We start from the raw sequence: 14,916 nt of genomic DNA, 5'->3' as shown, positions 1-14,916 counted from the left end.
ATTAGGAAAATTCATTTCCTAAAGATTCAATGGTAGGTTCTTAGGGACTTACACATTGTTGATACATATATTCTTTCCCTTAGCAAGTGGGAATACATGGAGCTTTATAAAATAATACATGGAGTTTTATAAAATAATTCTGTACTTTGGGAAGGGAAGAGCCATCTCATTCCTTAAGGCTGGCTGAATGGAGAGACTATGCAAAGTGGTCAATTGAGATCCTTGAGAGTTGTCAGTCTAAGCAGGTGATTTGTTAACAAAGTGCTCTTTAAAATTTATTATGGTGAGTTATGACCTTACGTAAAAATAGAATATATAACAAACCCCCCTCTTACTACCCAGCCTACCAATCCTCCGACCCTGCCTTATCCTCTCACCTGTGTTCACTTTCCCTTCTGGTTTAAGTAATTTCGCATTATTTTACACAACTTAGTAAAATTTTCATTATGTGTCTCAGATAAGAATCCGTTTTAAGATCAAAATTTAAAAAATAACGCAGGTCTTTTAGACTGGATAAGTAGAAGTGATTGACTAAGAATAATGCCCTGATATGAAAAAGGCTTACACAATTTTATAACAAGCATAAGGTAAAAGAAGGAAATTCTGCTATTTTTCAGTAAAAGGAAGATACTTCTCCCTCAGACAGAGACAGAGACCACCACCCTCGTGGCAAAATGATAGGGAGATTTTGCCTTCCCACAGTATACTGCCTTCTAAAGGAGATAGTGTATCCACTGATTTTTCCTTGGAAACACGAAGCGGGATTTCAGTGGGTCTTATCAGAAACAGTGGGGCAGGTAAGTTCTTCAAAGGAAGGCAGTGATGGTAACCAATGAAGGGGATAATTTGGGGCTATGATACTAAATTAAGAAAGGGACTTAATATTAAACCATTGTTCTCATCAAATGGCCTTGTAAATGTTTCTAAGTAATTAAATTGTGAGATTTAAGTCAACTTACTCCCAAATTTCTTTTTAACTTTACATCCTTTAAAAAATACCCAGTAGTTTGTAGTATTTTTTTCATTAAATTCTTTAAATTTGGAGTTCTACCACAGTAATTATCTAGAGTTCTGAGAGTAATAGGCCATTTCACTTAAGTAACCAAAAACCCTGAAGACAAAGAAATGAAACTTGCAGTGACCCAGCATAAAGTGGATACGTCTTTTTCCCCCAACTCATAAAAGATAGTTATATAAACAGGCTTCTCCAATCTGAAGTAATGGTCCCTGACACTGAATTATCAGGTTCATGTTCTGTAGTTCAATTTAGTAATATCCAAAGCATATAGTTCATCTTTTGAAATGCTTAGAAATTACATTTTTGCCCCTGTATCTAAAAAGCTAAACTTCCTTTTTGGACTTACTGTACTATTGGGCTTATTGAAGTCAATTTTGTATTTATTTTTAATCCTCACCTGAGGATATGTTCTTACTGATTTTTAGAGAGAGAGGAAGAGAGAAATATCGGTTGGTTGCCTCCTGTACAACCTAGGTATGTGCGCTGACCAGGAATCATCCCAAACCCTTTTGGTGTGTGGGATGGCACTCCAGCCAGCTGAGCCACTCAGCCAGGGCTTGAATTAATGTTTTTTCTATGAACTTTATATTTCCCTTTCTTGAGGACAATCCTCAGTTTCAAATAAAAGCAGAACATTTCTTATAAAAATATTGGAACAATTTTTAGAGTATATTTTAATTTTGACCCTTTTATATTTTTAGTTATATGAACATATTTCTGGGAATATTTTTTCAAAGTGAACAGTAATTAAACACCCTAATAATTAAAACCTACCATAGTTTTTTTTTCTTTCTTTGACCCTTTATTTTTTATTTTTAAATATATCTTTATTGACTTAAGAGAGAGGAAGGGAGAGGGAGAGAAAGTTGAAACATCAGTGATGAGAGAGTCACTGATCGGCTGCCTCCTGCGCACCCCTGACGGGATGGAGCCCGCAACCCGAGCATATGCCCCGACCGGAATTGAACTGCGATCTCCTGGATCCTAGGTCGATGCTCAACCGCTGTGCCACAACCGGCTGGCTGACTTCTAATAGAGGTAAAGTCAAAGGATATGTGAGGCTTATTACAACTCTGGGTTTTTATGTTCATCATTCTTGCTCTAAAAAGGCTTTATGGAAGGTATAATGAACTATACATATTTATATAGTACTAATATGTTTCCAATAACTCAATGTCTTTTAACCCTTTGACATTAAAATGTACAAATAACCTTGAAGCAAGTTTATAAAGTCTTTGTCTTTTTTCTGTATACAGTTATCAGATTCTCAGACATTAGAATCTTATTTTAATTACAAGCAAACTGCCCCCTGGTGGCAACTTTTCTGCAAAATAATTCTAGTGGCTCTCATTTTGCATGTAGTAAGAACCATAAGGGTGGGAGAGTAAAGAAACATTGCTTGGCTCTTGATTTTATTTCCAGTTGGTTTTTACATTAAACACTTAACCAAGGTTACAAAGGACTTCTTATGATTTCAACCTTTTAATGTTATAAAAGTTTTTAGACCATTATCATTGGTTAATAATTACTATTCATTTTCAAGATGCCTAAGTAAGCTAATAATTTTTTCCATTACATTTATGAAACAAGTAGACAGACTTTTTGTCTCTATTTTAAAACTGAGGAACCCAAATTCTACAGATGAGTCAGCAGGAATTTCTGACTGATAATTTATGAAGGAAATCATTACAGAGTACAACCCTCATTCAGATTATGTTCACTGAGTATGCATTTTATAGTCTAAGTGACAGACTTAGGAAACAGCACCCCATGGGTGTTACTGGGATACCATGATGATGGGTATTCACACAGCGCATTCTTTTTAAAATTTGTAAAATAAATGATCCAATACTTAGGAAATGTCTCCATATGTTTTCTGTTTGCCCAACCTTGGAAGGTCATATTAGACATTTACATGTCTTCAAAGTTTCGAGCAAGGATAAGAGGAGATACTCTTCTGTAAATGAACATTTTTTGGTTATCAATAATGGTTCTCTTATAAATGGATCTTAACTACCATGCCAAGAAAAAGAAAAGTATTGCATAACCATTTATACCAAATATTCAAATTCCTTGAATTAATACATTATCGCTCACAGACATCAGTAGAACTTAACACTGGTTATTTTAGTGTCATTTCTGTATAATCTTTGGTTTTTAAAAATACACACACACACATATATATTTAGAGAGCGAGGAAAGGAGAGGGAGAGAGAAACATCAGTGTGAACATTGATGTGAGAGTGAAACATCTATTGGCTGTCTCCTGCACGCCCACTACTGGGGATTGAGCCGCCCCCCCCCCCCCCCCCCCCCCCGGGCATGTGCCCTGACCTGGAATTGAACCAGCAGCACTTCAGTGCACAGGATGACACCCAACCAATTGAACCACACTGGCCAGGGCTGGGTTTGTTTTGATTGGATTTTTTCCAACCCATTTCCCTCCCTCTACCATTTTGGAATTTATACACATTTGCTATGGTAATTTTGTTTTCATTAAACTTTAGAAATTTGAACATGCATACTTATTTACATTTTCTTCTGCCAGGTGCCTTGGGTCACTACCAAGCTGGGACCACTTTAAACTTTTAGCTCTAGATACTTTTTTCCTGTATAGGAAGTTTAAATGTGGGGCACAATGCTATGAATACTGGCTTGTGGTTATGACTTCTTAGGGGAGATTTTTCTTCTCTCCACCTGGCGCCAAAGTAGAAAAAGGCAATTTTCCTAGTTATCTCATTAGACTTGAAATGTAGTGGTTATGCAGATGTCTCCTATTAGATACCCCCCTTGGGTGGGCTGCCTTCTTTATCTCCTGCATTCAGTGTGCCAGCCCTTACCCCAAGTTTATTAGGAGCTAGAATAGATTACGTGTGTGCGTTTTCACTCATTCTGAAAATTCTTTACATTTTGCCTTCTTGGAATTGCTTTTATGGTATGTGTGTGTTTCCTATTTAACATTTTTGTTGTTGACTTTAGCTGAAAGATTACTTGGGGTGTGTCTAGCTGGACATACTACTGGAAACAAATCAATCCAAAGTTAGGCTTTGAAATTTGAAAACCAGTCAGGCCTCAGAGAAAGGTTGGTTTGGAAGGGCTTTATTCTGAAGAATCTGAGGGACCCAAAGTTTTCTCTAAAGATAGATGGGACCTGAATGATCCTTTATTGCCTATCAAGATAGAGATGGGAACCTAATGGGAGGGAGAGGGCAGGAAAATATTTGGGAGAAGGGATGGATAGAGGGAGGAAGATAGTGGAGAGACAAGAAGCCCAGAGAGGAAGGGGATTACTGTCTATTTGAGGTAGACTCTGTAATGTGGTAAGAGACTCCATTGGAAAAGTAAATAAATGTTTCACCACATTTTCTTGGCTCTTTTACTCCGGATGTGTCCAGTTTCCTTTTTGGTAATGGACTCAACTGACATACCAGCTCAAATGTTAAAACATGATTAAGGAGTTACAAATACATATAACATCAGGATAATGTCAGAAAGTCCACAAATGGTGCTTGCGTCCCGTAGACATTCTCTTTGTTTCACAGGGCCTCAGTTTCTTCATTTGTAGAATGTGACCAGCAGAGACTTAGGCTGAGGGTTGTTCAAGGTGAACAAACAAATAGCTACAATTTATATTATGCTTCTCATTTTACCTTAGGAGATTCTGGGACTCTTGAAATTTAAAGAACTTCCCTCAAGATCCTACCTGCTGAGTCAGTGTTGGCTAAAACTTATGTTGCTATGTTTTATGTCAGCACCTTTCTGGGCAAAAAATAAACTTTGGACCTGTTAAGAATTTCTTTCCCCTTTCCCTCAGTAAAGTACACAATCTTGAGTCGACACTTGGATTCTTTTACTCACAGGTAAACTCCAGGGACAGAAAGCAAAAGTGCTATTAGCAAAATCAGATCAGCTTCTGTATCTGTAAGAGCTCTCTCCAGAAGCACATCTTCAAAATCAGCAACTGATTAAAAGTCCCCTCCAGTACATGTTCTTTGTAAACTTCCCCGAATGAATGCATAAGAAGGATGCAAAAATAGTCTATAAAATGCTCAAAACTAAATTTATAAGGTGCAGAGAATGAGGCCCAGAATTACAATTCTTTCTTCTTTAAGGAAAAATTGGGAGTGACTTAATTCTTACCCTGAGACACGTAGGGAGCAGAGGAAATAGGACCACCACCACCAGGAGGCAGTAGAGCTCGGCCAAGCTCTAGGGTACTGACGTCTGACAGACCTGGTTTCAGTCACTTCTTAGCTGTGTGATCTCTGATTCCCCTGTAAAATGAGGATAGTGCCCCACATGTTGTGAGATGACAAAATGAGCCAGCCACACAGAGTTTTAACATGGTGCTTCAGATGAAAGTGCTCAACACATTTTGGCTGTCATCTGTAATGACAGAATTTAGAACAATTCTGTGGCGTGCTTTATTGAATGAATTGAGTAGTTATCATAATTTCCCACTTACCTATATCCCAAACAATCAAAAATAACAAGTTATTTTCCAGGTAATGTTTAGTAATAATTGATGTTTATAGTGATGACCACATCCCATTTCTCCCCTACCCAGGTGTACTGTAAATTTTTTTTGTCAAAAAAATTTTGTCTAATATTGTTTAAATTGTCAAAGATTTTGTCAAAGATTGTCAAAGTTTAAATTTTGGAGATTACAAGGTATTGTGATATAATGGTAAGATCATAGGATAAAGGTCAGTACCAGGATTCAGTAGTAACTACTTCATGTAGATCTGTGCCCACGAGCAGTGCATTTAACCACTCTTCTGAAAAATATAGTAGTATAGGATCAAAATCATTAACGTATGTATGATGGGAGGGGTTTTCTTCCCTGCTATTCCTTTCCATTTTCTGGAATGCTGAATTCTAGAGGCTACATTAATAGAAGGGTGGGGTTTTTTTTTTAGATAGAAGGGTGTTTTTTAAAAATGTTACCTGTTAGCAAAGTAGAAAAAGTATCTGTGTAATGAGGAATACCTAATTGAATTAGGTATTTTATCTGGTGGTCTGACCCCCATGAGGACTTTTTCCCCCACCTCATGCACACTCAAGTTCTGACACCTGCCCACTATCAGTAGCAGAACCAATTGGAGCATTTTGTCTTCTCCTTCCCTGCTTTATTTTTTTCTGTAGTACTTACTATTGCCTTACAGTACTTAACATGCAACACATAGAATTACCATATATTTATTTATTTTGTCATCTGTCTCCACCACCAGAGTGTAAGCATCATTAGGAAAAGAATCATTTTCTGTTTTTTCATTGCTAAAAGCCATGTCCTACAACATAGCAGGCACTCAGTGAATACCCACTGAATACTTGAACAACATTCATTTTAGTTAGTTAAACAGAAAAAGGATTTTTTAAAAAAGGATGTTGGGTAGCTAATAGAATCTGGAAGGAGGGGAGAATCAGGTGTGGAAGGAGGAAGTTTCTTACTGCAGTTTCCATTGGAGACCATCATCACTACTACTGGGACACTATTCTGGACTTCTGTCCCTGTTACCTCTGAAAACTAGATGGATCTTTGCCTTAACATCTCAAATCTCTTCCCTCACCAGAATATATTCCACGAGATGCCTTGCTTTTCCTGTGTGTGTGTGTGTGTGTTGTTTCAATTTGAAGCCTTTCTGATGCTTGGTTAGAGCCTCTGTTGCATCTGTGGGCCCTCGCTGCAAAGGAGCCTGGGAAAGTAAGTTCTAAACATCTCCTCTGGGGAGGTAAATCCAAGAGGTGGTTTCTGGGCATAGAAGGAACTTTGGACCTGTTAAGAGAAAATTTTTTCCCTTTTCCCTCAGTAAAATACACAACATTGGAAGTATTTTCAAAATATGCTGGGCAGCCACAAAATAGAAATGTCCTTCATTGGCACTGAGTTCTATCATTAAAAAAAAAAAAAAATCAGTCCTAGCCAGTGTGGCTCAGTTGGTTAGGCATCGTCCTGTTTGCCAGTTTGATTCCTGGTCAGGGCACATGCCCAGGTTGGGGGCTCCATCCCCGGTGGGGAGCGTGCAGGAGGCAGCTGATTGATGTTTCTCACATCAATGTTTCTGTCTCTCCCTCTCCCTTCCTCTCTAAAAATCAATTTTTAAAATTTAAATAAATTTTAGATCAGGAGACCTGAATTTAGTTAAAAACTTAATGTTTAATCTAGAGTTTGTTTTCAAAAGCAACCGCTAAGAATCTGTCTGTTTTCAAATTTATATGTCTTTATTCCTGACCTTGGCTCTAAGCTTTATCAGTTGCACTATTTTCTCTTTGGACATCCTCGTAAGTAGCCAAAACCCATTCAGTGGAGCATGGCTTCCAGCACAGACTTGTACTTCTTGGCTGGAGGGTGGAGTGACTAAATAATTTGATGCTTTCTTTACTTATGGAAAAGGAATAAGCCCATTATCAGAAAAACCCCACAGCAAGGGTGTAAAATATTGGGCCGTCTCAGAGCTTCTCACCTGTTACCATGAAAACCACTATATTCAACAGGTAGGTCAGTGAGCAGCTGGCTTCCCAGTTCAGACGGTATGCAGTATTAGGTTCTATGACTAATCTTGACACCATTTAACCACTTTTTCAGTAAATGTTTTTTTCAAGTATGGAACAGGAATGACTGCTAAATTATTAGATATTTAAGTTTAGAGTTTATTGTCATTTACTGCATAATTCAGTTGCTGAAATAACTTGTAGCAGATGCTACAGTTCAAGTTAATGAATAATTATTTTGTTGTACTCTGGCCTTTCGTTTGTCACAGCAGTGTGGGTCTGGTAATTAGTCTTTTGCTGCTTATCTAAAAATTTTGTTTGTTTGTTTAGTTTTATTCTATTTATTAAGTTCTTCCATTTACCTCAATTCTTTGAAAAGTCTTATTGCTCTTAATGGTCTATTTCTATTTAAGTGTAAAGAGAAAGGTGAAATTCTTCAATTGGTTTACTCGTATTGTCAATAAGCCAAAGTCACAGTCAAGCTTGTTTACTATTTCACGGGCACTGTGCAGGCCTCAGCTTTCAAGGGCATATTTTCAGCTTGTTATAAACCGTGCTTTGGCCTCCCTTCTCCAGAGCTGGCTGCTTCTTAACCAGGAAACAGGACAGGGACAGGATTCTTCCCACACACCCCCATCCCTGTTTCAATGCCTCTATAGCTACTTGTGTCCAGAAGTAAATATAGCATAGCTAAAATTAATACCAGAATCCACTCAATTCAACCTATTTAAGAAACACACACACACACACAAAACAGGCTAAAAAGTAAAGGCCTGGATATTTTAAGGAGCAAATAATAATTGATGTAAAATTTCACAGAAATCAGATACATATATATGTCAGATGAAAGTACTTCCAGCAAGCTACCCAGCGATAAGAAAAGGAATGATACCCAGCCGGGCTTGGCTCAGCGGTTGAGTGTCGACCTAGGATCCAGGTGATCGGGGTTCGATTCCCGGTCAGGGCACATGCCCGGGTTGCGGGCTCGATCCCCAGTTGGGGGCGTGCAGGAGGCAGCCGATCAATGACTCTCTCATCATTGATGTGTCTATCTCTTTCTCCCTCTCCTTTCCTCTCTCTGAAATCAGTAAAGATGTATTTTTTAAAAAAAGAAAAGAAAAGGGATGTTGGAGGTCTCTTACTCCTGAGAAAGTGTGGTAAAGTTGGTGGGAACAAGGAAGCGCTAAGGAAGACATCCATGCTGTTGAACTATTTGGAAGATGGGTTCACAAAAGACAGAGGAGAAAACAGAGCAAGAACCTAGGCCTGGTTACCTTTTTAGCTCCCTATCCACCTGTACAGGTACCTGAGACAAAAGATGAGGACCATTCCTCCTGTTCCCCTCTCCCTGGTTCCCAGCAGTAATGCTACAGTGGGCAGCTGGCTCAGACATGGACAGAGCTGGTGCGTGGGAAAAGCTGTCAGGATTCAGATGCATGTGTAAGGATTTCGGAATTTAAGAAAATACATAAATATACACGTCTACACACATATGTGGTAGAAGCTGGTGGACATTGCCTTTCTTATGCAGTTCTGAATTGCGACTCTGAGAGAAGTAGGGTTTCTTTTCTGCCATTTCGAGGGCATGATTCTTTGTTGTAACGGGCTATCCTGTGCACCGTAGGATGTTCAGCAGCAGCTTTGGCCTCTACCCACTAGACGCCAGTAGTAGCCGGTTGTGACAACCAAATGTCTCCAGACACTGCCAAGAATCGCTGCTGCAAAGGCAGTGGGATGTGGTCAGGCGGGAGAGCATGGGGCCCGGAGCTGGGCAGGCAGGTGGAAGGCTGGAGAAGCAGCTTTGTGAGGGCTCCGATGGAAAATGCGAGGCCACGGTGGGTGAGGAAATTGCGTGGAACGCTGGAAACAGCATGTGGATTCCCAAAAGAGGGAAAGTACCCTAAGGGCTGAGACAGCCTTTAGGAATGCAGGTCAAACGTCATTTCGCACTTAACCCTTAAAGGGAAAGCCTGCTTGCTCTTCTGATAGTGGGGTGAGAAGGTCAAGGGGGAAGGAAAACAGGCAACACTTTAAGTGCCTGACTATGGTAAGGTTCCCCTGTCTGAGTTTATTGCTGCTAATCCAGCTCCTTGTCAGTGAGGATATATGTGGATCCCAGTAGACCCCACTGAGGAATTCAATCCCAAGCAGCCCCGTGTAGCTCCTTGCAAGACTCGCTGTATCTGTCAGCTGACTCCCATCTGGCAGTGGTGAACTACATTTGTTTGATACATACATACCTCTCGCCACATGTTGTGGTGGTCCATGACAAGTCTACAGCCCTCAATCTCATTTACTCTCTGTGATTCCAACTCTGAGGTCTGCAGGATGCAATAGGATCCAAAGTCTACACATTATATCACAGCAGTTCTCTCTGGTCCTTGTACCATCTTTCCCCTATGCTGAAAATTTCCTCCAAATTCCCAGCATTGCAACAGGTCAGCAAGCTTGGTGGCTAAGCAGACATCCAGATGGGGATGAGATACTAGTTTCCTCTTCTTGAAAACACCCAGAACTTCACAAGTACCATGGATTAGGCACAAATTTCCTAAACAAAACACAAAAGCTATTAACTATTAATGAAACAAATTGATAATTTGCACACATTGATAATTTAATATTAAGATTAAGAATGTCCTTTCATTAAAAGACACTAAGAAAATGCTAAGACAACCCACAGTGTGGAAGGTGATGTTTGTAATACATATATACGACAAAGGGCTTGTTTCCAGAATATATTAGGAGCCAATACACATCAATAATAAAAACACGGACAACCTAAAAGAAGGGTGAGCAATAGTCTTGAATAGGATATGAACAGGATACCCAAATGTCCAATATAAATTCCAAAAGGCATCCAACTTCATTTGTCATTAGTAAATGCAAATTAAAATCACTAATTAAAACCATAGTGGCTAAAAGAAAAAGAAAAAAAGATAGTAGCAAATGTTGGTACGGTTGTGAGCAAAAGAAACTTTCACGCACTGCTGTTGGGAGTGTGTATTGATGCGCCTCCTTTGGAAAATTCTAGTAAGTGCATACCCTATGACCCAGTAACTTCAGTACTAGGAATATATCCATCAGGGATGCATACACATGCCCACGATAATCTGTAATAGCCCCAAACTGGAACTACCCAAGTGCCAATCACCGGTAGAATGGATAAACTGAGATATTCACACAATAGGATCCTTTACAGGAAGAAGAATGAATGCAACAATATGGATGAATCCTGCAATTTCAAGAAAAAGAAGCCAGACTCTTTATATGTACTATGAAAGAGTACATAATATACAATTCATGCATACAAAGTCCCCAAACAGGCCAAATTCATCTGTTGTTAGAGGATTAGTGGAATACTTGAGGGGTGGGAGGGCAGTGACCGGAGGAGAGGCTTCTGGGAAGCCGGTAACACTGGATACTGGTTACAGTTTTGTTCATTAGTTAAAATTCTTAGAGCTGCGCCCTGAAGATTTGTGCCTTCTTCTATGTATTATGCTTCAATACAAAGTTAAATTTTGAAAAACTTAATGAGAACGTCTCTTGGTGCCCCCACCTGTGGCTTCAGGGAAGAAATTGACTCTTTTGACAAATGCTGCTCCCCCAAAGTACCAAATTTACATGCTGTCAGTCCCCAGCTTCTCTCAAGGATAAAGGTTATCAAACAGTTCGATCTCTCTTGCCCCAGTGAGCATTTAATGACTTCTGAGATGAAATCACTGTAATCCCAATCCTGCTCACTAGCTTCTGAGGAAAGGGGTGGGGCATGGTGGGGTACATTTATAGATAAATGCTCCACTTCACTGGGTGGATTTTAGGAGGCGGTGTTATTGGAGAAGCTAAGAAGAGTTAAATAAGATAGCTGGGACCCAGGTATGTGGTCATCACTGGAGAAATAATTCTTTTAATTCCTGACTGGAAGTGGCAAAGAGTGAACCTATATTTAATGGTAATGGAGCACTATGTGGTTATTTCACATAATAGTCATAAAATCCCCCCAAATAACTTCATAGAATAATGTGGAGGGAAAACCCAGCAGAACCACCAGTCCCTGCCTCACTCAAGCACATACAAAGATTTGGAGTAAGAGGACCTGAGTCTAATTCTATGTTTTAGCACATCTTTGCTCATTGATCTTGGAAAAGTCACTCAACCTCTCTGAAAAAGAGAGATGAAGATGAGCAAACCAGTCAGAACCATATCAACTCCATGTTTCATTTCCTGTGCTTGTTAAGGAGAGGCTTGCTTATATATATATACAAAAGGTGTCCGTGCAGACCCACATTGCTTCTAACAATGGTTGTACAGCAGGGGATGACACCCTCAGCTGTGGCTAGATATTTTCCCTTTTATCCACATGCGAGCCATGTTTTTTTTTTTTTTTTTTTTAATTTACCTTTATTGATTTCAGCGAGAGGGAGAAGAAGAGATTGATCAGCTGCCTCCTGCACGACCCCTCCTGGGGACTGAGCCCGAAATCAGGCATGTGCCCTGACTGGGAATTGAACCTCAGTCTCCTGGATCATAGGTTGATGCTCAACCGCTGAGCGACGCCAGTGGGGCAGCCACGTTCTTTTTGAAGTTTTCAGGTGGGCAAGCTCCCTCCTCCCCCAATCCCACAGGCAAAACATGATGCCAACTAGTACATTTGTATTCAAAAGTAGATCTGTTTGGTAAGCGTCATGATAGAGCCACTCATTTTACTTTATAGTGGATTATCTAAGCCAGATAAACGGTCAAGTTTGTCTCATAACCAGAATCATTATTTTCCCAAAGCTATAGAAAAAATGAAACTAAGGAATCATCAGCTCAGGTATAGAGCAAATTTTTGAAAGACGTTGGACCTTCTTCAGAGTTAATGGAAAATCTGATAATAATGCCTGGTAATAATCAAATGATACTTCATCTCTCTCCTACTTCTATTCTCGTCTCTCTGACTTAATAGTTACCTATATTTAAGCATCTATTTATATCACAGATCCTCATGAAACTCAGACAACTTGTTGATCACACATAAATGGTGTAAAAAAAATCTGGGGAAATGCTCTTTCTTGACCTACATCTCAGAATAACAATGAAAGACCACATTGTCATTCATGTCTTTTGAAAGACTTCATATTTTCTTCCAAAGGACAAAACCCACTGACTTAGAAGCATGGGGTATAAGAGCAAGATCTTTTTGACTTAGTTTCTCCATCTTCTATAATTTACTAAGGTGTTTTGAATGATATCATGCACATAGAGGATGTGGCAATTAGTAAAGGATCAATACTATTACTAATATCACTATTTAAAAATGATCTGTTTATTGTAAATTTTTCCGTCTCCTTCAATAGGTCATAAGCTCCACGATGCTGGAATCTTACCTGTTTAGTACCTATAGGCAGCTGCTGAATGTGTCTCAACTGAAGCATTAAAGCAGTCTCTTGGTAAGGATGGGATTTCTCAAAGAATTTAGGGTCAAAGGAAATTCTTCTAAAGAATCCTAAAACTGACATTGCCTTAATTTCCAGCACTTGGGGATATTTTGAAGATTATCCAGCAGGACAAGTATATGATGACAACATAGGTATAAACACCAAGACAACTGCAGAAGCATTTCAACCCAAGTCTATGGAAACTTTATTATGTGATACAGCACTGTGAGGGTTAAACAAGATAACAGCATAATCCACTTTATTCTTCCAATTTATTTGGCAAGTCACAGTTTCATTTATCAAAATTAATACAGTGTTTAAGTCAAGTTACACTCTGACTATATCAGGGGAAAGGAGGGTAGGAAATAACCCTGGTGAAAATGTACTATGCACCAGCATTACGTTCTACATATCATGCAACTGTGTTCTTTTAACCCTGCAAAAATGTATTTAAAAAATGCATACAAACAAAATTAAAATCCTGTTGTGCATAATAAATTCTAAGAAGCTCTGATCAGTTTTGATTAAGATGATAGATGAAACCAGCGGCTATTTTAAGAATTTAAAGCATTGCCCTGGTTGGTGTGGCTCAGTTGGTTGAGCGTACTCCTGTGCACCAAGTTTGCTGGTTCAATTCCCAGTCAGGGCATATGCCCGGATTGTGGCTCCATCCTTGGTAGGGGGTGTGCAGGAGGCAGCCAACTGATGTTCTGCTCTCACATCGATGTTTCTTTCTCTCTCCTTTCCTCTCTCTCTAAAAATCAATAAAAATATTTTTTTAAAAAGAATTTAAAGCATTTAAGTAACATTATAGCAAAGGTTAATGATATTTACAGTTACAATTAGAGTTAAGCCCTTATGTATTTTATATCATAAAGTTGAATTTCTGTTAAAATCTATTTTAATAGTAATATTCAGATTTTTGAGTAAAGAGGTTATGCATATTTATGGAACATATTTTTGATATGTAATAAAGATTAATCTTTATTTTTATTAGTAGTAGTAGTGACAGAAAACAGCAAAGACCAGTGGTGAGATCTGTATTAATTTGCTTGGGCTACCGTAACAAAATGCCACAGACTGGGTGTCTTCAACTAAAGAAAACTTATATTCTCACAGTTCTGGAGGCTGGAAGTCCAAAATCAAGGTGTGGCAGGTTTGGTTTTGATGAGGCTTCTCCTTGGCTTGTAGATGGCTGCCTTCTCACTGTGTCCTTGAATAGTCTTCCCTCTGTGTGTGCACATCCCTGGTGTTTCTTTGGATGTACAAATTTCCTTTTCTTATAAGGATACCAGTCAGATTGGATTAGACCCACTCTAATGACCTCATTTTAATCACCGCTTTAAAGGTCCTATCTCCAAATACAGTCACTTTCTGCCCTGATGGCAGTCAGGGCTTCAACATATGAATGGAACATTTCAGCCCATAAGTGGGGGGAGCTGTGGGTCACACTGTGGCTGCCCAGGCAGCCCATCCAATTGGACCTGGCCATGGTGCCAAGTACAGTGCATTGTTTTATAGTCTATAGCTGGGTTTGCCCGACCCCAGCCTGGCAGGTGTGGGTGAGATCAGCTCCATGACTACAGTGAGGAAGTGAGAATGGGAGATACTGAAGGGGAAGGACAGATGGTGGTGGAACAGCATTTTTACATGTTTGACCACTTAATGTTTATATTTATTTATTTATTTTGTTAATCCTCATCCAAAGATATTTTTTCCATCACCCGACTGGTGCCGGGTATGGTACCTGCAACCCAGGTACCTGCCCTTGACGGGAAATTGAACTCAGCACTCTTTGCTGGGCTGGCTAACGCTCTCACCACTGAGAACACCGGCCAGGGCATGGCCACTTAATGTTTAAACTATGTTTGCCTTAGAAAGTTAAATTTGCTTATCAATTTTGTGATCATTTAATCACCATGACTTCACTCATTTTCTTGTACATATCTCAATCAGTATAAAAGGCTTGATTCTTTTAAAATTAGGAAC

The sequence above is a fragment of the Miniopterus natalensis genome, chromosome 1 (genome assembly GCF_054644295.1).
Source record: "Miniopterus natalensis isolate mMinNat1 chromosome 1, mMinNat1.hap1, whole genome shotgun sequence".
NCBI classification, from domain to species: Eukaryota; Metazoa; Chordata; class Mammalia; order Chiroptera; family Miniopteridae; genus Miniopterus; species Miniopterus natalensis.
The sequence above is the reverse complement of the archived record's forward strand: the minus strand, read 5'-3'. Positions refer to the sequence as shown.